General features: G+C 44.6%; 1 protein-coding gene across 1 annotated transcript in view; it reads left to right on the top strand.

The window, feature by feature from the left end:
• The window catches only part of BRINP3 (BMP/retinoic acid inducible neural specific 3), a 1,009,588-nt gene that overhangs the window by 356,711 nt on the left and 628,242 nt on the right, over positions 1-24,635 (top strand). The window lies entirely within an intron of this gene.

The raw sequence follows: 24,635 nt of genomic DNA, 5'->3' as shown, positions 1-24,635 counted from the left end.
AATTGTGAGTTTTGTGATAATTATCATACCTTTACATTCTTCCACTGATAAATTCTAATAGGTCACACTTTGTGAAATTGATCGAAGTAGGAGGAGACCCTGAAAAAAGGCAAAACATGTGTCAGTGTGTTAAAAACCGATTCTGCAAATTATACTTTTTTTAAAACTCAGAATAGGAGGTATTTACCACAAATGGTAAATATCTCACCCTGGGGTAGTGATATTTACAACGTGTGGTAGGTACCCCACCCTGTTCCGACAATCTCTCAGTGAAGATGCTGGAGACCTTACAAGCCCTCAAGGTGGATATATACAATCAATTTGTAGCTAATTGTGGCATGGTGCACTACATTTTGTAGATAAAGGGAGTCAGATGATACAGTGGGACAGACCGATAGTTAAGGCAGACAGATATATAATTTCTTCTGCAGGTGAAGATTGAAAATATTTGGATTGCAGAGCTGTGCTCAGCCTTGTTTGAAATCCCTGAGCCAGATGATTTTGGAAAGTGGCCAGAGACTCGACAAATTCTATCTGTCACAGAAGAATAATTGGATCCAGGGAGCATGACAAGCCAGTGAAAAGACAGCATCGAGACGAGCTCTGAAGACCAAGTATTGCAGTACAAGCCCTGCATTTATTTAGCTTTCCTGCCACAGCATTAGTCTCTATCTCACAGTTGTTCTACTTTCAGAATTGATGTGAAGCTTTTGGGCAAATGCCACTTTTCTGCCAAATGAAACGATCAAACCAGAGAAACAAACAAATTGTATCTTGCAAAAGTAGACTGAGCAACCAGTGTCCTGACACAATCTACCACATCGTGTTTTGCTAGGCGTATGCACTGTCCTATGAAACCAGCCTGTGAGTGCAGCCTAAATTGTTTGTATTTTTCATACACTTTTATTAATTTCATATATTTGGTAGGTAGGAGACCCAACCATAAATTGATTTATCTCTGACAATCTATTCATTGGGTAGATATAGTCTTGTACTCCGAGGTATGCCTTCGGGTACGTTATGCGCACCTTTGTGTTCGGGGGAATGTCCAACATGGAAGTCGTCCATTTTGAATACAGGCTTTTGGGTATTGCTGTAAATTTTACAAAAATAATCTGGATTTGAGCCGGTATATTTTTTTATGTGAAAAACAAAAGGCAGTAGTGAAGGTGTGAGAATTGAAAGGCTGTCAGAGAACCATGTTCAATGTGATTTAGGAACTAAATCAGAATGTAGAAATGAAAAATGAGAATTCCACCTTGGTAAAGTAGACGGGCACAAGTGCGAAGTTTACTAATAGTAAAAATAAATGAATTATATTTATTGGATTTTAGTACAAAATACAACAATGAAAGATACATAGAATATATTTATCTGAATTCATCCAGTTAAGAACGGCAATCTCACACAAACAATAAAATCACATGCTGAAAAATGCCAATTAAAATTACAGTTGACAATGTAGTCATAGAGAGAAGATACAATCAAAATCAAGAGAGCTAATGTATGGCATTGGGGCTTTCACAGATTTGTCGCCCTAACCAGGGCCAAGTTTAAGATAGTATGGCCAGTGCAGCTGCACCTACCTGGCCAGAGCTTGGTAGGGAGGCACCTTGTATAGAAATAATTATGGCTTTAAAAGCACTGGTTGAAGAGTACCTTGTGAGTGCAGCAGTTTTTAGGCAATCATAAATAGATGTAAAGATAACTCTGGCGATTTATGTTCCTGTTAGAGAGGGATCAGAGTTTTGTCTAGTGCCAGTTTTGGCTTCTCACACAGAAGCACAGAGGGTTAATATGACTTATGTAAAGAACATGTACCATGCACATCACAGAACAGTATACAATGTTAATAGCTCAGTAGGAAATTTCTTTCGCCACAGAGCTCCTTTTGTTACTTCCAGTTCATAAAGTACAATCCTATAGCATAGTGACCTATGAACTTTCATTAAAAACAGCATGGCATAAGTTAGAACATTGTGTTTTTTCCCCAGTATTTCATTATCCTAATGTTGCTAAAAAGAGTTTAGATAAAAATACATTCATATTAGTAAATCCTACCCCAACCACTGTGTTACATTTTAAATTTTAAATTCCGTGTTTGTGCTTCCCTAACCATACAATCCACTCTTAAAATATGCTTCCTACTATAGGAAAGGGTCCCTTTTTGACATGGACACACCCACTTTTTACGCTAGTACGGATGCTTTACGACTGAAAGTGCACTAGTTCCAAGCTAACCAGGCCCCCTTGTCAGTGCTCTTTCCCATCAAACTGGTAAAATGGTCAATTGTAACCCAATTGGCAAGGACTTTATCCACCCCTGTAAGTCCCTAGTAAATTGCCCCCATGGCACCTAGGGCATGGGTACTAAAGAGGGTCACTAAGGGCTGCAGCATGTATATGCCACCTTAAGGAATGCAGACTGCCATTGGAGACTGCATTAAAATGGGGCAAACAATTCTGAAAACACAACATGGCATACTCCCTGCGTGCCATGACCAAGCACACTGCACATACTATATGTAAGTCACCCCTGTAGCAGGCCTTGGAGCCCTAAGGCCTGCTACACACATTATATTAGATGTGAGGACATATCTACATGGGCAGATATGACCCTGTAATGTCTGGTTCCATCACCATGACATTGCAAGTGAATAGTAAGCCATCTTAAGCATATGTACTGGGCACTGCTCATTAACGAGTTACCTAGCGGCATAATAGCTTCATGGAAAATAATGGTGTTTGGGATCAAACACCTCATCTTAATAAATACACACTGATGCCACCTTAGAGGTACCCCCTGGAACCTGCCAGTCATTTAGTGTGCTGGCTGACTGGACTATTCCAACCTGTCACCACAGACGAGTTTTTGACCCCCTGCTCCAGAGAACCAATGCTCTCAGAGGTCAGGAATAATGCCTGGTAGGTCTGGCACCCATGAATTGTGGCAGCAACAAACAAAATAGGGAGAGAGAGGAACTCTGAGATCCCAAAGGGATTGCCCCCAAAATAGGTTAAGGGTGATGACATCACAAAGTGGTTTACAGGCTTTGAGAGGGCTTGTAAAATTAGGAAGTTACACCAGAGACACTGGGGCTATCTCTCTGGGAGCTATTCTCAGGAAAGTGCAAGGATAGACCCCTAACACTTGATGAGGTAGTAGCTGAGTCTTAGGACCTCATGAAGGATACCCTGATTGAGGGCTTTAGAATCAAATTCAAATCAGGGAAACTCACAAAACCTCAAGTCAGGACTGGGTTGATTTTGTTAACTTCTCATTCAAAACACAAGGTGGCTGGGTAAAAGGCAGCAAAGTGCACGACTATAATGATTTGGTTATGAAGGAGCACTTGTTAAGTAATTGTACTTCAGAAAAACTGCATCAGTACTTTGAGGACATAGAGTTGGTCTCTAGGAGCTGGGGAAGCGGGCTGAAAACTTGGCGAAAACCAGGGTGCCTAGAAAAAAACAGGGTGGGCATGACCAGATGAAAGGGTCACCAATGCTCCCCATTGTAAAGATAATGGCCACAAAGGGGTAAAACCCAAAGAGTCTTCGAAAGGCTCTTAAAAACCTATTCAGGAGGATGGGCCCTGAGACTCTTCCCAATCAAAGAGTTGGTACCACGGAAAAAACTGGGATCCCCAAAAGGCTTGGTGTTTAAACTTTAAGCAGATTGGACACCAAACTGGGGACTGTTCTTGCCCCATAAAGGTTCCCACTAGTGCAGCACAAACTGGGGTTGTGATTCTCCCAATGGGACCCTTGGTGTTGTCATGGTCCCATGTCTACAGTCCAGATCATGCCCACAGGATGAAATAAACATGTTTACAGGCAGATGTAATAGCCTATGTTCAATCCTTGGTTCTCAATATTGTTATGTGCCAAATGCTAGTGTAATGTTTGATGTATCATATAGTGTGTCAAATCTATGCTACTGGATTGTATAGCTTGTTGAATGCATCCGAGTACAATACCTGTAATATCCTTGGTACAGCAGTGCTGCATTGTACACTTCTATGAGCACAAACACTTTGAGACAGCACATCACATTACAAGCAGTACACAAGTTTAACGACCGACCCGTACTCTAGTTGTTTGAGCTATGATATATCAAAGGTTCTTTGCAACACTTCCGGAAAGGGCCAGGTAGCACTCTAGTTGTTTACTTCCAAACAGTAAATCAGAAGTACTGGCAGTGTCTGGGCCATGGTCTTGGGCGCGGCGTATATAAGCCACGCCCAACCATCGAATTACACTTTGCATTAATGATTCATGGCAGCCGCATCAGTGCCCGCATCTCTGTTAGGTCTGGAGCTAAAACATCGGAGGCTCCTGCGAATCCAGCCCTCTCCCGCACTGGAGACTTCACAGATTGACACCAGCAAAACCTACCGCTCACAGCATCGGAGACTGCAGCTAGGCTCGTCATGGATCCAGATGTGCCCTCAGATGAGGGGTCAGTAAACAATACCGCCAAGACCAGGTAAAGCGGAGCACAGCACCAGGTAGCACACAGCTGCAATCTGATTGGAACCTACATATTAATGAGGTGTTTCAAGCCAAGCTTTCAGTGCAAGTGCTCAACTGTCAAACATGACTGATCCAAGGTGTGCATTCAAATATTCTGCACTGTGCACATTCATAGAGACTTATCAACCACGCATAGTGACTTAGATATTGCAGGACATGGACTATGAAGGCGCAGGATGAGTATGGTCCGCAATCCTATGACAACTTACTGGAATGAAGCAACTTCTGTCCCTGTACTAGTGCATCTTCATTGCACCTCTTTATTCTAAGATGCTAAGTACATAAGCCAAAGCGGTGTTTAGTTTTATACTAAAATATGTGCATGTCAAAGTGTTTGATCCTATTGTATCTCTTGCAGTAAATCCACAGAGTCACACTTCCCAGGCAAGATACCAACCAGTCAATGCATGAGACAGCTTTACAATTGATCGTAAGTAGGGACCCAAACATATTGACCTAGAGGTAACAGGCGTGGGTGGTTGTCTAGTATACACATTTAGAACGAGGTGTAGTAACTCCCATTCATCCTTTTAAGGTCAACAACAGGAAGGGAATACCTGACAGATAGCATTTGGAAGTCCCTCATCCCTGCGCTTTATTGGTAATTCTTGGGGTTCATCCACAGGAAGAACGACAGACAGGGCACTAGGAGGTGGGTCCATATTGTTTTTGCAACGTCATGGTGCATGAGGAAAGGTAGGAGTGCATAATTGTACCCTGACAGAACGCAAATCCCACAACCTTCATGTTGCCCAGGAGATATGGAACCACAGATCACCCTACAGGACATAGCTACTATGCTAGTGACCATTCAGGAGAAGAACGCCATGCTTAAACAGTAAATGTCCACGATCCACAAGCAGTTAGCAAAAAGAGTTAAGTCACCTACATCCTTCCTGAAACCATAGCTCCATCTAGGCAGTATCATGGAGATAGCCAAAATGTGGCATCTTTATGAACCAGTATCACCTGCATTTCATGGCCAGGGCTGCAGCCTTTCCTGATGCTGCTACAAAAGTAACGTTTGTACTCTCCTATTTAGGTGGTGACTCTGCATCGCCGTCTATTCCATTGGTCGATCAAGATGACCCTCTGTTATACAATTTTAGATAATTTAAAGAAGATATGCTAACACTGTCTGTCCGACAAGCAGCAGAAAATTATATGTTGAGTCTTAAGCAGGGATCATCTGACCTTTTGCATTATTTCACTACGTTTAATAGAATAGCCATAGAAGCCATCTGGCCAGAGGACAAGAGAGTAGCTCTCTTATAATGGAACCTCAAAGACAAACTAAAAGGTATTCTTTTCTTAAATTCTGGAACAACCCGAGGATTGTACTGAATTCATAGACCTGGTGGTCAAATGAAACCACTGGCTTTTGGAACACAGAGTGGAAAAGGAGAAACACATTGAACAAAAGTGATTGTATTCCTAAGGGAAATCGTGAAGTGAGCATCAGAGCAAGACCTCCAGTGATGCAGGTGAGCCTATGCAGATTGCCTCTGAAAACGGGTCATTAACCAAAGAAGAGAACGATAAGTGTAGAAAATTAAACCACTGCCTTTACTGTGATAAAGTGGGCCACTTTGTTAAAAAGTGCCCAACATGACCATAAAAGTCCAAGACTTCAGCTGCAGTGGCCACGGTCGCTAACCCCAGACTAGGGAGCCTTTATAAAATGAAGCATCTCAGTAAGCGACGTGGACCGTTTGCCAGGTTCATCACTCAAGATGCCCTCGTACACCGACACTTTTTTGCCTTTCATCACTTAACCATTTATGTTGTGTTGCAATCCCCTTCTGGACTTGCCTGGATTTGTTTTTCACTACTAGAAGGCCTATTTCTCTCATTTTCTAAGTGAAATTTCCAAATGATAAGAGATGACAAGTTCGTATTTGGTGTCTCTGGAGTCACAATTTAAAATCCTAACTCATGGTGGAGTCAGATTTAAATTGCAATACTGAAAATGCCTTTCTTAGAATTTTGACATTTCCAGTCTTATCTATTTGGTACCTGTAGCCGGTCTCTGGTTTCATGGCTGGGTGTAGATGACAGTTGAACTTTGTGTATTCCTCCAAGAGAGCCACACACAATAGGACACTTAGGTGTGCCTGAATGGACCATCACTGGCAGGATGGGAGGGCGAAGCTGAGCACAGCCCCACTGTTAGACTTGGCATCTTTGGTGTGGTTTCCCCTGATTTTTTGCCTCTACCTCCTGTATTTCTGATGCTGTGTTGAATTTTGTTTTTGCTGGCTTACATGCTTTGGGCACTTTGCCACTGCTGATCAGTGTCAAAGTGCAAGTGCTCCCTGTATACATTGTTGTTACAATTGGTTCTCCCTGATTGGCATATTTGAATTACTGGTAAGTCCCTAGTAAAGTGCACTGTAGTATGCCAGGGCCTGTAAATTAAACGCTACTAGTATGAGTGCAGCACTGATTATGCCACCCGTATAAGTAACTCTGAAAAGGTAGCTCATACCTGTCACTGCAGTGTCTGTGTGCAATTGGTAACTGTTATGTCGACTTGGCAAGTACCCCCGATTGCCAGGGCCTAACCTTACCTTTTCGTACATGTATGGTACACCTATGGTAGGCCCAAGGTACCACCGGGCAGGGTGCAGTCTATGTGAAAGGTAGGATATGTACTGGTGTGTGTGACATGTCCTGAAAGTGAAATACCTTCAATTTTGTTTTTCACTATTGAAAGGCTATCTTGCCCCATAGGATAGAATGTGAAATACTTTGTAACATCTTACAAGTAAAACTTACTATTGGGCAGGATAGATAAATAATGTTTAAGCTCTCTTTTAGTAAAGATGATTTTTAAATCATGGGTTTGAAAATTTCACTTTTAGAAAGTAAGCATTTTCTTGTTTAACCATCCTGCGTGCCTCTGCCTGTTTATGTATTGACTGTCCGGTTTTGTAGTGACAGCCAATGGGGGGGGGAGCCAACATGGGGTTGATGGCTCTGGCCCTTCCTGGATGACTCAGAGCTGGGCTGAATAGACCTTGGCTGAATTTAGAGTAATTGGAGAAGATTTACTTGTACCTGAATAGGGCCTGTCTCCCTTGCACAATGCTGTCATGCTACACCATTGATAGCACTGGTTTGGACTGGGCTCAGAGACCCTTGCACAAAGATAACAAAGACATTTTGGTGTATAAGTATTAGACCTAAAACCTCTGAACGTTAGACTACTTCTGGAATCAAGTGGAACCTTTGCCAGGGAGAAGATCTGGAGAAACTGGGGGAGGAGTACTGCTGCGTTGTTGTGTGCTGTCTGGGGTTGGCCTGCAGTCACTGTTTCTGCCAAGGACAAGGACTTTGCAGTGTGCTGTGTCCCCCTGCTTGAGGAAGATCTCCAAGTCTTGAGTAGAGCTTGCCTACTGTTCTGAAGTCTTAGGAAACCCAAGACTTCACCCACAGCTCCCCTGAACTTCCTTGCTGGGAGTTTTGACCTGCCAAGAGGTGCCTGTGACTGCGTTGGGCCTCTGGAGGTCGTTTCTGCTGTTAGGAGCTGGAAAAGCAACACCACTACATGAAAATCGATGCATCGCTCTTCTTGCTGCTGTTTTTCTGATGCAGCACCGCTGTCTGAGAAGAATCTCCATGCCACGCCGCCCGCTATGAAACTGTCGCAGCGCCTGTTACCGCTGCAAGAATTGACACATTGAGGGCTCATGGCTGAAGAAACTGGTGCAGCGTCATTCGTCGCCGCCGGAATCCAGATTTCCATGCATCGTACCTGAAGGGCAAGTTTCCCGACGCAACCCCCGTGGACCAGAACCATCTCAGAATCCTACTACAGACCAGATTTGACGCATCACTTCTCCTACTTGCAGCAAAACAGTTGCATGGCCTCCCCAGAGTCTCTGGAACTGATGCACCTCTTTGTTTTTCAACGCTTCCCATCTCTGCGGTCTTTGGCCTTATGAATTTTATCGAAACTACAGGTACTTTGAGAGAAACCACGCATCCATAGTTTTCTATGGACTAAGATGTTTGAAACCTTTAAAAGTCATATTCTTAATACCTGTATGCTGAATTTTTGTCATTTTGGTCTTGTTGAGTTTAGATAAAGATACTTTATTTTACTAAACTGGTGTGGGGTCCATTTGATGTGTTATCACTTTATTACTGTGTGTTTTGAGTACAAATACTTTACACATTGCCTTTGGGACAAGTCTTTCTGCTTGTGCCATGCTGCCCAGGGGGTGAGCAGGGATTATCTAAAGCACGTATCCCCCTTACCCTGACTAGACGCAAGGGTCCCTATTTGGACAAAAGTACCTACCTCTGCCAGCCAGAGCCCCCCAGTTCTAACACCCACTTACAACTGAATTGGTTCTATCCTCCCTCCACACAAAGGGCTGCAAATCCCATGTACCTAGTCTGCAGGCAGGATGCCTTGAGACTTCAAAGGGAAACCTGCATAATCTTTCCCTACATTTCAAGGGCACAACTGGGTATAAATATTAGACCTCAGACATCAACCCTTCAGTACACTTTTGGACCTGTGGATACTCTGCCAGGAAGTAGAACTGCTGTCCTACTGAAGGGCTTCCACTCTGTTGGACTGCATTCTGCTTAACACCTGCTTTCTATTCTGACCTGCTACTGCTGCCCTTTTGCCAGGGGGATAAGCACTCAACCTGCATGAACCAAGAGCACTGAGTGACTCCAAGGGCTAATAATCTGGCCTCCTGATCTAAAGCCTCAGGGACACAACAGGCTTCCTATAACCTTTGAGCTGCACCTGGACTCTGCCATCTGTGAGTCTACCCTGCAAAGTGGTACCACTCCAGTCCTGAACCCTTGGAAGTGGGCTGAAGCTACTTTGGCAACCTCTGTGGATCCAACAGAACCAATGCATCACCTCTTTTGCATTGTGCAACCCGGAGCAGAACTGACACATCTCTTATGCTGCATTAATTAGACCGACCCATTGCAAAGACTTGCACTGCCCCCACAGCCTGCATCATCTTCAGAACCATCGCTGCTTGATGCATAGTGGCAACAGACCCTCGCATCTTTCATCAACCTCAACAACGACAGCAGATACCGCATCACAGCTCCTTGGAACTGGTTAATCACCCTGAATGTGCGACACATTCCCAACACAAAACTTCACATCCCAATGCCTCGTTGATGGGATCATCAACACTGACACAACAGGACCTTGTACTGCTGCCTCGCTACATCACAGAGTCAACACATTACTTCGGCTGCACGGCACAGATGCAAGGCAGATCCACATAAAGTTTTGACAGCCAACCTTAAAGGTAGTCTGTTTAGCTATCCTAACTGGGTCCTGTATTTAGGCCGCGCTCCACTGCAGTCAGTCTGTACTTGTGACTTTGTCACGGTTCAGGGAGACCAGATCCACAGTAGGCGCTTTATGCGTTTTGGTGCTATTTTCTCTGAAACTTTAGAATTCAATATCTCCAGTTCTTGTTTTATTTATTTAAAAGACATTCTATTTTCCTAATACTGCTGTGGGCTTCTTTAGTGGTGTATCTTCACTGTTACTGTTGCCTCTGAAGTAAGTCCGACTGCTTTGTGCAAAGCCACCCGGGGTTTGAGCACAGGTTAATTTAGGGTTTGCTTGCGACTTCACCCTGAGAAGAAGTGAGGTTGCTGCTTGAGAAGGATTTCAACCCCTTAAATAGTAACCTGATTTCTTACAGTGGACCGAAGATTTTCATCAGACTCCACTGATCTTATTGAATACCAAAGCTGCCTGGTCTTGATTTAATTTCATACTCTTTCTTCTACCATCATACTCTTCCTGTCTCTTTATATCATTCTTGGAGATTATTTTTCACCTGTAGTTTCGCCCTTTGTCACTGTTTTCTTATATTATTCTATTTCTTTCTTTCTACCTCTTCCAACATTCTCTCTCTTGCTCTAGGTCAAAGTCTGAAGTTTAAAAGTAAGTCCCAGTCTGAAATAGTTAGCGTGTATGTCCACCACTGACACAAATTAAGACTTCTTGTATATCATAGAAACTAACTGAAAGACAGTGAATGTTGGGTATGATGGCCTTGTGTAGATATTTTGAATTCAAATAAATGTGCCTCCTGACAGAAATAGCACCATGTGCAGAATTAATCAGCTTGAGAATTAGGCTCATCACTTCTATTGTTAACAGAAGTGAAGGTAGCCCATTTATGTAAGTCCTAGATGTCATGTGTTATTTGAAGATGTAGTGTTCGGGCTGGCGCTGTGAGGAATAGATCCTGTCTACCTCAATGTGCTCCAGTTTGCAGTGATCTACCCAATTTCATTGTTAAGAATTTGCATGTCCTCTTGTCTCTCTCTGTTGAGAATTTCCCGTTTAGGAATGACCAATTTAACCCATTGACCGCCGCACGAATTCTGCTGCGCTGCGGGTGATTTATGGAGTGGGCATGTTACGGACGGCCTCTGGCCGTCCTCTGCACACACCCACTGTGACGTCAGACGGCCGGGGTCCGTCCGGCGCACTAAACGAGTGAAGCTCATCTTGTTATGTTTTGAGTTGGAGAAATAATTCTTATTTTATTGTGTATTTTTCCTCTGATAAATACTTTTAATATGGGTCTTCATTCTTTGCCTCGGTGTCTGCTCTTTTTTGCCAATATCTCAGTCTGTGCCAGTCTGGCTGTCTGTGCATTAACTTAGATACACTAAAGTGGCAGATAAGCAGGTGAAGGATACCATAATTTTCATGTGCTTATTTCTTTTTGTCTTATTGATATTGCCTTTTGTCTTGCTTTTGCATGGGTTTTGTACGTTTCTTCTGTTGGAACTTCTTTTGAAATACTGATGTTCAAATAGCTCACAGGGGCTCTTTTATGTTAACTCCAGAATATTCAATTATAATAAAACTTTTAGAAAGCACTAAACTGTGCTGTGAACTCACTTTTTGTGCTGAGAGAACAGAAATAGGAAAGGCTTCTGAAAACAAAGAGGTAGTCTAAATGATACAGTTTCTGCTGCCTTTTTTGATATCAAGAGCCTAATTAAATTCTTCCTTGAAGTATTCAGGTACAAACTACTAATTTAAAGAAATGCATATAAAAATATTAATACAAAATCTAATTTATTTTTGTTGAAAAAAAAGATGAATCTTTAGAAATGCCCTGAAGTGCACAATGAAATAGTTCTAAAAACAAATAACCTATGTTGACAAATTACCTGAATTAATTAAACGCTCACCACTAATATTTTCTGCGCCTGCATGTCACCAGCTTAAACCCCATCTATGCCAATTTTGCAATCCATCCTTCTGCGGTTGAGCACTAGTAGGTTTTGAAACTGTGACACATGATAGGTTCAAAGATTCATCAAATCTGTGAAATTAATTAAACGCAAGATAGTAGTTAAAAAATTACTACTTCACAATGAACTAACTAGAAGATATGTTAAAAGGTTTAACCTTCTGGGTAGAGTATCTCCCTCTGAATATTCTGTCATGATTCAAAATGACAAAAACTGACTTGTGCCCTCAGTAAACCTCAGTGTAATGATTACACGATTAAGAGAAGAGGAAAGTTTAAATGAGAATGAATGGCCCATCATGTGTTAGGAGTATCCCTGGGTCATAGTTGTCTCTAAGGAATAATTAAAATGCATTATTTTCTATATGAATGAGTGACTGAGCAATTTACATACCAATTTCTGAAAAATTGGTAGTTAAGTTGCATGTGACAATGCAGACACAGTGCAAGCTTTGCTCTCTTCAAATACTGCAAAGGGGATAGTTTGGCATGTGCACACATGTAAATATGGGAAATATTTCATGGTTCCTTGTGAAATATCGATTTCATCTTCATAATGACATAACCCAAATCACTCTTCTGAGTTTTATCATTTTCAGGGCTATTACGATTATATGGCAAGATTATCTGAAGTATGCTGCATTGGGATCCACTTTATGCGGCAAAAAGGCAAACTATTATTTTCACTATTGTGAGTTAGAATAATTGAATTTGTGAAACCAGCAAATTATGTGGAAAATTATGTGAAACATGTATTAAATAGCAGACATTTAACTGCATAAATGTACTGCCCTCATCATTGTCCAGTGTTTTCATAAAAATAATATTCTTTAAAGATAAACCTAAACATTCTAGTTCAATGGTCACTGTTACCAGATGGATGGATAGATTGATATGTGATCTGGTTTTTATGGCTGTTGTGCAAGTTATATATTATGGGGTTAACCTTAACTTGTGACTTTCATTTTTTTAAATTTCAATTCATAGCCATAATTGTGAGAGGTTATTTTAAGTGAATGATTGAGTCTTGGTGTCTCTCCCACAATTTTACTCAGATGATATATTACACACTGAGCTGGGTTTATCCCATATCACAGATTCAATTAGACTAGCTCTGATCCTACTGTGGCTCTCCATATAGCGTAGGGACACAGTGACCCTAATGCAAAATATAATAAGAGACTGCCTAAAATTGGAGAACTACAACAGGATTAGATGGTTGAATGACGTGGAACTGGAGTTGACTGCTATTGGGTTGAAAGATCTATTAAAGGACCCAACTGCCTGTAGAAAGATGCCAAGGCAGAGGCTGGTTTACACATTTATGCTAAGGGCTCAATATATCCGAATGGAGAGGAATAATAACAAACAGTCAGTCCCCGCATATCAATGAAACCATCCATGTTAGAGGGGGGGGTACTTTTATTTAACGGACATCCCTATACCACTGCACAAATTTGTATTATTGAGATTCTGCTTGAACCTGATACCGCTGATGTTAGGGCACCAAGGGAGAAGGTTTAAGCACTCAGAACTGATTCTGTGTCCCTGTGATAAGCAATCCCCAAAACTGATCTCCACCTATCATTTTTTTGTGGTTTTTACCAGAAGGAAAGAAAGGAATATATTGCTCCAATATTAAAGAATTATCATTTTAAGCAATGTCGGGTTGCATTTTATCTCTTAAAATCCTTCTCTGATCGTTTAGTTTGCTTCTCAGTAGCGGCATTCTTGTGGGCATGCATAACAAACAGTAAGCAGATGGGCTCATAACTGGCTATGGGGCTTTTTACTATTTATCTTGCCATACTTTAAAACGACAAAAAACACAGTTGATGGACAGAATGTAGAACAATGTCATACATTCACCCCAGTACAAGGATCTGGGCCTAAATCCATCGTTTTTTTGCACTCCACACCACCCTGGGTTAGACACTGGCTATATGCAAATCAGCTCTGACCCTGTGCCTCATGGGAAAAGTCCAGTCCGAACTACCACGCCATATCTTTTCCAGACCGGAATCAAGCATCCAAGGACCGGTTTCTGGCTATCAGCCTTCATCAGCCTGGATAGCTCGACTCCAGTGGTGTGGAGAGCCTGGGACTCACGTCTGAGTATACCCAGCACACTCGGGGTGAAAATTGCAAAAAACACAGTTGATCCCTCGACCTCTCGCAGTCTGGCTTCAGGGCCAACCACAGCACCGAGACCGCCCTGATCGCAGCCACAGATGACATCCGAGCACTGCTTGACAATGGAGAAACAGACCCCCTCATCCTCCTAGACTTCTCCGCGGCCTTCGACCTGTCTGCCACCGTACACTAGTGCAGCGACTCAGCAACGTCGGAATCCAGGAGAAGGCACTGGAGTGGATCATCTCCTTCCTCGCCGGAAGGACACAGAGAGTCCGCCTCCCCCCGTTCAGATCTGAAGCCACCGAAGTCATCTGCGGCGTTCCTCAAGGCTCCTCGCTCAGTCCAACCCTCTTCAACGTCTACATGAGCCCCCTCGCAGACATCGCACGCCAGCACAACCTCAACATCATCTCCTACGACGACGACACCCAGCTGATTCTCTCCCTCACCAACGACCCCGCCACCGCCAGAGCCAACCTTCACGAAGGGATGAAAGAGGTATCCGAATGGATGAAGAACAGCCGCCTGAAACTGAACTTGGACAAGACGGAAGTCCTCATCCTGGGATCCTCACCCTCCGCCTGGGACGACTCCTGGTGGCCCCCCGCCCTAGGCAGCGCACCCAAACCAACAGACCACGCACGCAACCTGGGCTTCATCCTGGACTCCTCCCTCTCCATGACCAGACAAGTCAACGCCGTCTCCTCGTCGTGCTTCAACATCCTGCGCATGCTACGTAAGATCTTCCGGTGGATCCCCACCGAGACCAGGAAGACGGTCACCCAGGCCCTCGTCACCAGCCGTCTGGACTACGGCAACTCCCTCTACGCCGGAACCTCCGCCAAACTCCAGAAGAGACTCCAGCGGATCCAGAACGCCTCAGCACGACTCATCCTGGACATCCCCCGTCGCAGCCACATCTCCGGACACCTGAGAGACCTGCACTGGCTTCCGGTCAACAAGAGAATCACCTTCCGACTCCTCACCCACGCACACAAAGCCCTACACAACCAAGGCCCAGGATACCTCAACAGCCACCTCAACTTCTACGCTCCCAAACGCCAGCTTTGATTGACCGGCCACGCCCTCGCCGCCGTCCCCCGCATCCGAAGAGCCACCACAGGGGGGCGGTCCTTCTCCTACCTTGCCGCCAAGACATGGAACTCCCTCCCGACCCACCTCCGCCTGACCCAGGACCACCTCGCCTTCAGGAAGCAACTCAAGACCTGGCTGTTCGAGCAGTAGCGGACCCCCCTCTCCTAGCGCCTTGAGACCCTCTGGGTGAGTAGTGCGCTATATAAATGCTTTGATTGATTGATTGATTGGTTGATGGACAGAATGTAGAACAATGTCATACATTCAACCCAGTACAAGGATCTAGGCCTAAATCCATAGTTTCTTTGCACTCCACACCACCCTGGGTTAGACACTGGCTATATGCAAATCAGCTCTGACCGTGTGCCTCATGGGAACAGTCCAGTCCGAACTACCAAGCCATGTCTTTCCCAGACCGGAATCAGGCATCCAAGGACCGGTTTCTGGCTATCAGCCTTCATCTGCCTGGATAGCTTGACTCCAGTGGTGTGGAGAGCCTGGGACTCACGTCTGAGTATACCCAGCACACTCGGGATGAAAATTGCAAAAAACACAGTTGATGGACAGAATGTAGAACAATGTCATACATTCACCCCAGTACAAGGATCTGGGCCTAAATCCATCGTTTTTTTGCACTCCACACCACCCTGGGTTAGACACTGGCTATATGCAAATCAGCTCTGACCCTGTGCCTCATGGGAACAGTCCAGTCCGAACTACCAAGCCATGTCTTTCCCAGACCGGAATCAAGCATCCAAGGACCGGTTTCTGGCTATCAGCCTTCATCAGCCTGGATAGCTTGACTCCAGTGGTGTGGAGAGCCCGGGACTCACGTCTGAATATACCCAGCACACTCGTTTTTTAATATATATTTTAAGTTGATATATATATATATATATATATTCTTACAATGATTTTTTGGGGGCTTTTCTTTTAACCAATATGAATTGGGACTGTATGCTGACTGCTGGAGTCTCTTGTTTTTATGTACTGTCATGAACTTAACTGAAAATTATAATAAAATTTCTATTGAATGAATGCCTGAGTTTTTTCTTTTTATTTGTAGAAGGGTTATGAACAAAGCTAATGTAATTTTATTTGAGCATTTTCAGTGACTTTCTGAGGTTTTTGATCATATATTACATCGAAGTCCATTTAATTATGCCCTACCCTGCCTACAGCCTGGTTTTTCACCGAAGTCACTTCACGTGGCCATCCCCGTATCACATGGCCTTCAGCCATGTACGGTGAGGGTTTTCCGCAGGACCATGTTTTCTTGTAAGATTTGAAAGTCTACTGTGAAAACAACGAAGACACCCTCACATTCCCCCTAAATTCCTTTACATCAGACAATAACTTAGTACAAAATTACACCTTCTGTATTCACACTGAGGGTTGTAGTCTCGATCTGAAATTTTTTAGGAACACCCATTCTCTCTCTTTAAACTTGTATTTAGTACTGCTCTTTGTTTCCCTTTTGGTGTGGATTTAAACTAACTGCCGGTTTGAAGCGATACTACACACCAAACCAAGCCACAATAAAACCACCAAATGAGCTCTCCGAGAAGAAAGAAACTCAAGATTACATTTCAGACGACTTCTCTACCTTTATAAAAACAGTAAATAGAGATTGCTTTACTGATAGTTCCCTATGTTATCCTTGTAATTTTCAGGCAAACACTTTAAGTATATTTCTTACTTTGATAGAGTTTCCATCCTGCCTCAAAGAGAAACGGATCTGGCACAAAATTAATTTCAGCAACATTTCATGACACCTTGCAACACCAGGCCATCACCACTGTTGGTGATAATGTGCTGCAGGGAGACTGCTGCCTACTGTTGTGATTGAAACTCTCACTAGCCATAAGACACTGTTGCTTGGCATATGCTCCCTCCCAGACCGTCCTTTGCTTAACATAATGCTCTAATTGTTTAATTATCACCGGCGTCTGCTCTGCTGGGAAAGGCAGACCTTAAGGAACAGAGAAGCTGACAACCTGCAAAGTGCAGCACCGAGTTTTAATTATGGCACATCTGTGATATTTCTCTGCCCCAGCGCGGTGCAAAAAAGGTGTAAATTGCTACTGAGAAATAGCAGTGGTTTGCAATATTTACCCACCCTTCCCTCCCTCATTTCGTAAATTAATCAAAGTATTATTCTATGGAAGGTAGCATTCTGTCTTTAGCACTGAAGCCTAAAATACAGCTTTCTAATGGAAAAAGTCGATAGGGACCTTCTGTAGTAGAATGCCTAGTGGCTCAGAGCAACAAGCCGAGGCTCTGCGGCCATAATGCTTTGCAGAATCCTTTACTATCTGTTCATCAATGGTGATCTGCCCTACAGCTTTGTACAGTTAGCAAGTCTCTAAGTAAACTCTTGGCCTCATAGTTAAATCAGAATGGAACACATAACTCCTCAGATGTGAAATAAGATCATGAAGTGTTATAAGAATGTCTGCATGGGCTGTAGTCCCTTGAGTTTTTCCTGATCAACACCTTAGGCTCCACATTCCATAAAAAGGGTATACGTTCGGTGATGTCACTGCTAGTGCTTACGACTGGACCTGTGGTTTCCACCTCTGCTCTCCCTCTGAACTATCCATTAACACTTATGGCGATGTCCCAGTATTCAGCAGAACCAGTGGAATCAATAGTATATAACAACATTTGGCTCTGTAGGGAATTACACAATCTATTTTAAATCAAATTTTTTATCTCCTGATAGTCTAAGAAATGCCAATTTAATCGTATGACACATATGATTACTAAATGAAACACAATTGACGCAAATGTAGGTATATCATCACTCATATATCGTGGGGCGACACAAAAAAGATATATCAAAAACACAGGACTGTTTTGTAACTTACATATTTACATAAATAGGTGCCTTACAAGGTGTGTGTAACATGAAACATACTCAAATATACAGGACACGACATTTGAACAGAAATTGCACAAATAACTTAGTTGGATGTCCATTTAAAACTTGTTACAATGTTCTGGCATATATCCTTGTTTCTTTGTGTGAGAAGGTGGCTTGGTATATGCTGTCCACTAGTTAAAGTGGGCACCCTGTACCAATCCACACGACCCTTATGATGTATGAGGTCAAAGATAACCTTTATGAAAGCTATCCTAGTGGTAGCAATGGAGATCAGCCTTCAGGCTTAATCTTGAAGGAATGTAAAGCAGCTTGTTTCACCAGAATATCACCTCCTGAATGACTAAATGAAGGAGAACCACAAAGTAGTTATATAAAAATATGTATTTATTAATATAACACTCTCCACTATCCTCTACATGAGATTATAATACAAAGCACAGAATACTGGATCAATAGAACAGTTTTAAATAGCACAATACACAGCGGGCACCAGGGGGAGACCTAACCATATACTAAAATAGCGGTATAACAATCACAACTTGACTAGACACAGTGTCTAGTGCACGAAGAATCACTGGGACCCCAAGGAACCACCCAAGTTGATGACACAGGAGACCCACGCAGGACGGGTCCAGTGAGGAAACACAACAGAGTGCTCCGTACAACTCTATGGGAAAGTTGCGGTTGCAAAGTTAAAGTTTAAGGACCCTCCTTCGGAACTTAAGAGTTTAAAGAGCCACCGCACCCATGGATACCATAGTATCAGAGTTACCTATCCCAGGGTAGCCGGGTGCTTAGGTCTGAAGTGGTGTCGGAAACTCTTTTCGTTCTCTATGGAAGGAAGTGAAGAAACACTGCTGCCGTGAAGATGAAAAGGGTCCAGTGGAATCCAAGTCTGGATTCTGGATGGCAGGAACCTGAAAGCAGAGGGGACAGAGTCTGGGACACTTCAGAGTGACCAGGGACTCTTTCGGCGAATGCCCATCGATGTCGGGTGTTTCAAGTGCAAAGAAGAAATGCATGACTCTTCAGCCACAAGGTCCTAGAGGTGTCGAGGACAACCAGGAGCCGGAGGTGAGCTGTCCCACAAAGGATGTTGAGTGCTGTGGGGTCGGCATCTGGCGGGAGCCCCAACAAGCCTAGGCAAAAGAAACCCATGTAGGAAGGACAAACAGGTTACGATGTGGACCAGCAAGGTCCAGGGTACTCACCAAGCAATGGGGAGTCAGGGCACATCTGGAGCAACCAGGAATGCCCAAGAACAATCACGTTGACCCTCAAGGGGACCCACAGGCAGAAGGACGAGGAATCTCAAGGGGACCTCGAGCAAGATTGCAAAGCACCAGCCCACGGAGCACTCCGTGTGAGGCGGCTGGAGTTCTTTGGTGCAAATGCTGCTCATGATCAGGACCACATGGGGTACAATGCACAAGCTCAGGAATTGCCAATATGTATATGCACTTGCAAATGAATGCGGTGCACAGGGGTTTTGGTTACGCAGCTCCCACAAGGCATACTGGCCTCAAACTTAGTGAGAGGGGAGATCAACCTTAAGGGTTCCTCAGAAGCCCCCCTCCTGTGTTGCTGAAATCTTCGGAGTCTGCAGGAGCTCAGGAGCAGCTACCAGTCAGTTGCGCTTTAATTGTCTGCGAAGCAGGGGAGTGACTCCTTCACTCCAAGGGAGATTCTTTTGTTGTCTGAAGTGCTCCACAGATCCTGTACAGAGTCTGTATGGAATCACAGTACCAACTCAGCTTTGGGCGGAAAGGGGGACAAAGTCAGCAGAGTCGAGGTCCAGTGGAGTTCACGGTGTCCAGATGGTAGAAGGTCAGTGGTTTCTTCTTGTACAATCTTGTCCAGTTAAATCTAATGTCCTGTAGCCAGGTAACCAATTTTATACCGCCAGGAGAGGGTTGGACAGATTCAGGGGATCCTCCTAGGGGAGGGGCAGGACATAGGGGTGGCTACACCCTTGTCCTTTGTCCAGAGCCACACCAGTGCAGGAGCCAATGGCTCCTAGAACTGATTTGAGTTGGACAATGCACTGGCACACCAAATCTGCCCCCAGTGCAGACTTTCTGGCACTTCGCAGAGCGCACCCACCCAGCCCCAATACACTAAACCCTGACTGGGAGGTGGTCACACTTCCCTATGGCAGGATGCCTACTATGCTGCTTTCCTCTGCTCGAGCTTGGCTCAGCAGCAGGAGGGCAGAAACGTGTCTCTGGCTGGCAGCAGCCATTTTGTGCTATCCTGGTCGAGAAGTCTGTCACCGGGTAGACCGGTGACCCCACAAAGCTTGCTTCAGTAGGGTGGAATCATACCTCCCACACCAGTTAAGGCTTTTCCTTGTATGCCGATGTTGCTGAGGCGTTGTATGAGGGTGCTATGGCAGACTGTGTCAAAGGCATCTGTCGCTGCGATGAGGGCGGTTTCGGTGCTGTGTTTGGCTTGAAATCCGGACTGTGAAGTGTCGAGGGAGTTGTTGGATTCAAGGAAGGCGGCGAGCTGGCTATTGACGGCTTTCTCAATGACTTTGGCAGGAAATGGGAGGAGGGAGATGGGGCGGTAGTTCTTGAGTTCAGAAGGGTCTGCTGTGGGTTTCTTCAGGAGAGCGCTGAGTTCGGCGTGTTTCCAGCTTTCTGGGAAGGTAGCGGAGTTGAAGGAGCAGTTGATGACATCGCGGAGATGGGGTGCGATGATGGAGTCTGCTTTGTTGAAGATGTGGTGGGGACAGGGGTCGGTTGGTGAACCTGAATGGATGGAGTTCATTAGGCGGATGGTGTCTTCTGTGCTGATGGGGTTCCAGGCGCTGAGGTTGTTAGAGGGCGGTTTAGATTCGGAGGTGGGTGGAGTGGACTGTTCTTTGGAAGTGTTCTCAAAGCTGTTATGTATGTCGGCGATTTTGTTGTAGAAGAAAGAGGATAGCGAATCGCAGAGGTCTTGGGAGGGAGTAATGTCGTTTGAGGCTGCGGTGGGGTTGGTAAATTCTTTGACGATGTTGCATAGTTCCTTGCTGTTGTGGGCTTTGTTGTCGAGTCGATCCTTGAATGCTGATTTTTTGGTGGATCGGATCAATTGGTGGTGTTTGCGGGTGGCTGTCTTGAAGGTGGTCAGGTTGTCAGTGGTTGGATTTTTTCTCCATGTTTTCTCGAGAGTACGGCATAGTTTCTTGGATTTCTTAAGGTCTTCGTTGAACCAGGGGGCATTTTTGCTACCCTGTTTGGTTTGGTGGTTTTTCAAGGGGGCTAACTCGTCAACGCTGTGAGTGATCCATTGTTTGAGTATGGTGGCAGCTTGGTTTGGGTCCGATGAGAGGGCGGGAGGGTTTTGGTTGAGCGATGTGAGGAGTTGGTCGGTGGTGATTTTGATCCAGTTTCTTCGCAGGATAGGTTGTGGGGGGTTTTAGGTCGCGGTAGTTTTGTAGCTGAAGTGAACACAGCTGTGGTCCGTCCAATGGAGGGCTGTGGTATGATCGAAGGAGATGTGCTTGCTGGAGGTGAAGATTGGGTCGAGCGTATGTCCGGCTACATGGGTGAGGGTGTCAACAAGTTGTTGAGTCCGAGATTGGCTAGGTTGTCCAGAAGGGTGGTGGTATTGCTGTCGCTTTTCTTTTCCAGGTGGAAGTTGAGGTCTCCCAGTAAAATGTAGTTTTCGGAGGTGAGGGCATGTGGGCTGATGAAGTCAGTGATGTCTTCGCAGAATTGTTTACGGGTTCCTGGTGGTCTGTAGATGAGAGTGCCTCTAAGTGTGGTCCTGGGGTCGGTGTGGATCTGGAAGTGGAGGTGTTCGGCGGTTGCAAGGTTATCGTCGGAGCTGGTCGTGATTTTGATGGTGTTCTTATGGACGATGGCGATTCCTCCTCCTGTTTGGTTGGTGCGGTCTTTTCGGATGATTTTGTAGGCGTCCGGGATGGCTATGGCGATGTCGGGGGCTGATGAGGCGTTCATCCAGGTTTCTGTAAGGAAGGCGATGTCCGGTGAAGCAGTGTCGAGTAGGTCCCAGATTTGAGTGGCGTGTCTGTGGACTGAGCGGGTGTTCAGCAGGATGCACTTCAGTTGGTTAGAGCCGTAGCTGTGTTTGGAGTGAGTGGGATTGGTGTGGGTCTTGATGCAGGCGAATTTGCAGGAGTGGCAGGCGAAGGGACCGTGGGTACGTCCTGGGGCAGCTTCGTAGCATTGTGGTGTGCGTCCGGGGTTAAGGGCTAGGAGGGTGGCCGAGCCATACGTTATGCGGGTGGGGAGGGTTTTGCGGGGGCCAGGGGGTTCTGGCGCTGAGCGCGGTCCAGGCGCGGATGGGCGTAGACGGGCTTACCTTTGGCGCACCTTCAGCGCGCATGGGGCGCGTCCGCTGCGCGTGAGTACATCTGACATATGTGGATAGTGAGGGGAGGCGGGGGCGAGGGAGGGTCAGCTGGGAGGCGGGAGCTGGGTGGAGGGGCGGGCTGGAAGGCACAAACAAACAAGATGGCAGCAAAACAAACTAAACAAGACGAGATTGGGGTGGGCAGAGGCGCAGGCACAGATAAGCACAGGCGCTACAGTATGCAGCAGCACACTGATTGGCACGATGTGGGCTGTGCAAGAAATCGTGTAACGCTAAGTTAGGCAATGCGGTAAGATAAGCTCAAGACACTCAATGTAGTGCGAGCGCAATCACCAATGCGATGTTAGCACAAAACCATACAATGCAGTGCGAGCGCAATTATGATAAGGCCTGCTATAGGGGTGACTTATAAGTTTTAAGTGTAGTGACCATTAGATATAGTGAACCTATATCTAAAGTAAGTGGTGCAAGCAGTAACAGACCTAGAGTTCCATTTTGCATGGCCGCTCATGGGTGGCATAATATATGCTTCAGCCCATGGCAGGACTCTGGGGTACCTATGCCCTGGGTACATGGTGTACCATTTACTAGGGCCTGATAAGAGTACCCAGTATCCAATCTGGAGTATACCAAGGTACATGTATGTCAATTTAAGGGAGAAATCAGATAGGCTGTGGTCCTGATTAGCAGGATCCCTGTCAGACTAGTCAAAAACAGCGAGACATCAAGCAAAAAGTGGGGGTAACCATAAAAAACAGATCCTACTTTCCTAAATGTTGGATGTAGATATGGGAGACAATGATACGGAACACCTATTGATATTGTTGATGTATTGACCCATTTTAAAATGTGTATTTATACAAAACATCACAGTGGGTCTTCATTAGGACTAGGGAAAATTAAAATAGCCTGATCAAAATGTATACCAGCATCTCACTTGGTGCTATATTCAAACACTGCACATGTTGCAATGGGTCAGACATATCCAGAAGTATAAATGGGTTCTCAATGGGGATTTTTAGTAATAAATATTAGTCCACATCAAAATATTAGGCAAGGTTACACATCTTGCATAAAGGGCAGTGCCAATGATTAGCTCCAAAAGGAGGTTCCACCGTATAGCAGATACCTCTGTGATCCTGAAAGGATTCTCTTTAGGGTCAACAGAGGGTGAATGAATCAGACTTCTACAACGGACGTGGAGTCTAAAAATAAAATAAAATGCATACTTCCCTACAGAACCAATTGTTGTTATATGCTCCCTTTGAACTCTGGCTTTTTTTGAATAGTAGTGTCTTTTGTTTGGTGTCAAGGAATGGACAATAAGATCTTTTGGGTTGCCTTCTTGATTGTCTGAAGAAAGTGACTCCTCCTAGTAGCCTTGGTGCCACCCTGCACAGAATAGAATATGTCACTGCTCTGGCGCACTCAGTACAGCCTAGAGCCAATGCAGGCACCATTGCGTCATGGTGCAATAGTGCCTATGCTATAGGCAGGATTGTTTTACTTCATTCATATTTTACAGAATGCAGCTGCCCATATTCTCTTGAAAGTACTTAAATTTAAATTGGTGTCTCAGAAGCAAAATTAGCTATATTAAATGCCGATTTAAGGCACTCTGTTTGACCCATAAATCCTTGCATATTACAGACCCAGAGTATCTGAGGAAGTCCTCCTCCTGGTGAATGCAGCTCCTTACAATGCATGTGATTTGATCGTATGCCATTAAAATGCGGTTGTTACAACCGCGTTGTTAGTACGCAATACCATTACATAACAAGTCATTACAACGACTTGCTATAGAGGGGGCACTGGACTTAGGAATATTATTATTCCTACTCCAGTTTGCCCAACAGCAGGGAAGGTGTTGGATTTTAAATCCAGTACCAGTACGCCCCCTACAGCAAGTCGTTGTAATGGATTGCGTTGTGGAGACAGTGTTGTAAATGGTGTTTCCCCCTCTTGGTATATGCGTTGGAGAGCCCTTTGTTCTGTGACATCCAAAATGGTGCTTATCCACAAATGAAATAAAGTGTCATGGGTGGGAGCAGACATTTAGATTTTTATCATGCAAACTCTGGATTAAACTGCCCAACCTAGTTAAACAAATCAGCCTAAACTTAAATGTTTCAGGAAACAGGTGAAATCTTGTCTTTTAGTGCCGCAGTATTAGAATAGGCTTTATTTAATCTCAGTCTTTTATAGTCTTCCTTTGTTGCTTATCTTTCAAATGCAAGCACCCAGACGCCCTTGAGCATTTGTTGCACTTGATAAATAATATCAATATCAATTTTTGTGCAAGAAGGGACACCTTGCACCGCCATGCAAGTTGCCTTTTGTGGCTTGGTAAATCTGACTTAAGCTTGTGTCGCCCTTGCACA

The sequence above is a fragment of the Lissotriton vulgaris genome, chromosome 1_1 (genome assembly GCF_964263255.1).
Source record: "Lissotriton vulgaris chromosome 1_1, aLisVul1.2, whole genome shotgun sequence".
In the NCBI taxonomy this organism is placed as follows: domain Eukaryota; kingdom Metazoa; phylum Chordata; class Amphibia; order Caudata; family Salamandridae; genus Lissotriton; species Lissotriton vulgaris.
This window is presented reverse-complemented; position numbering and strand designations above follow the sequence as displayed.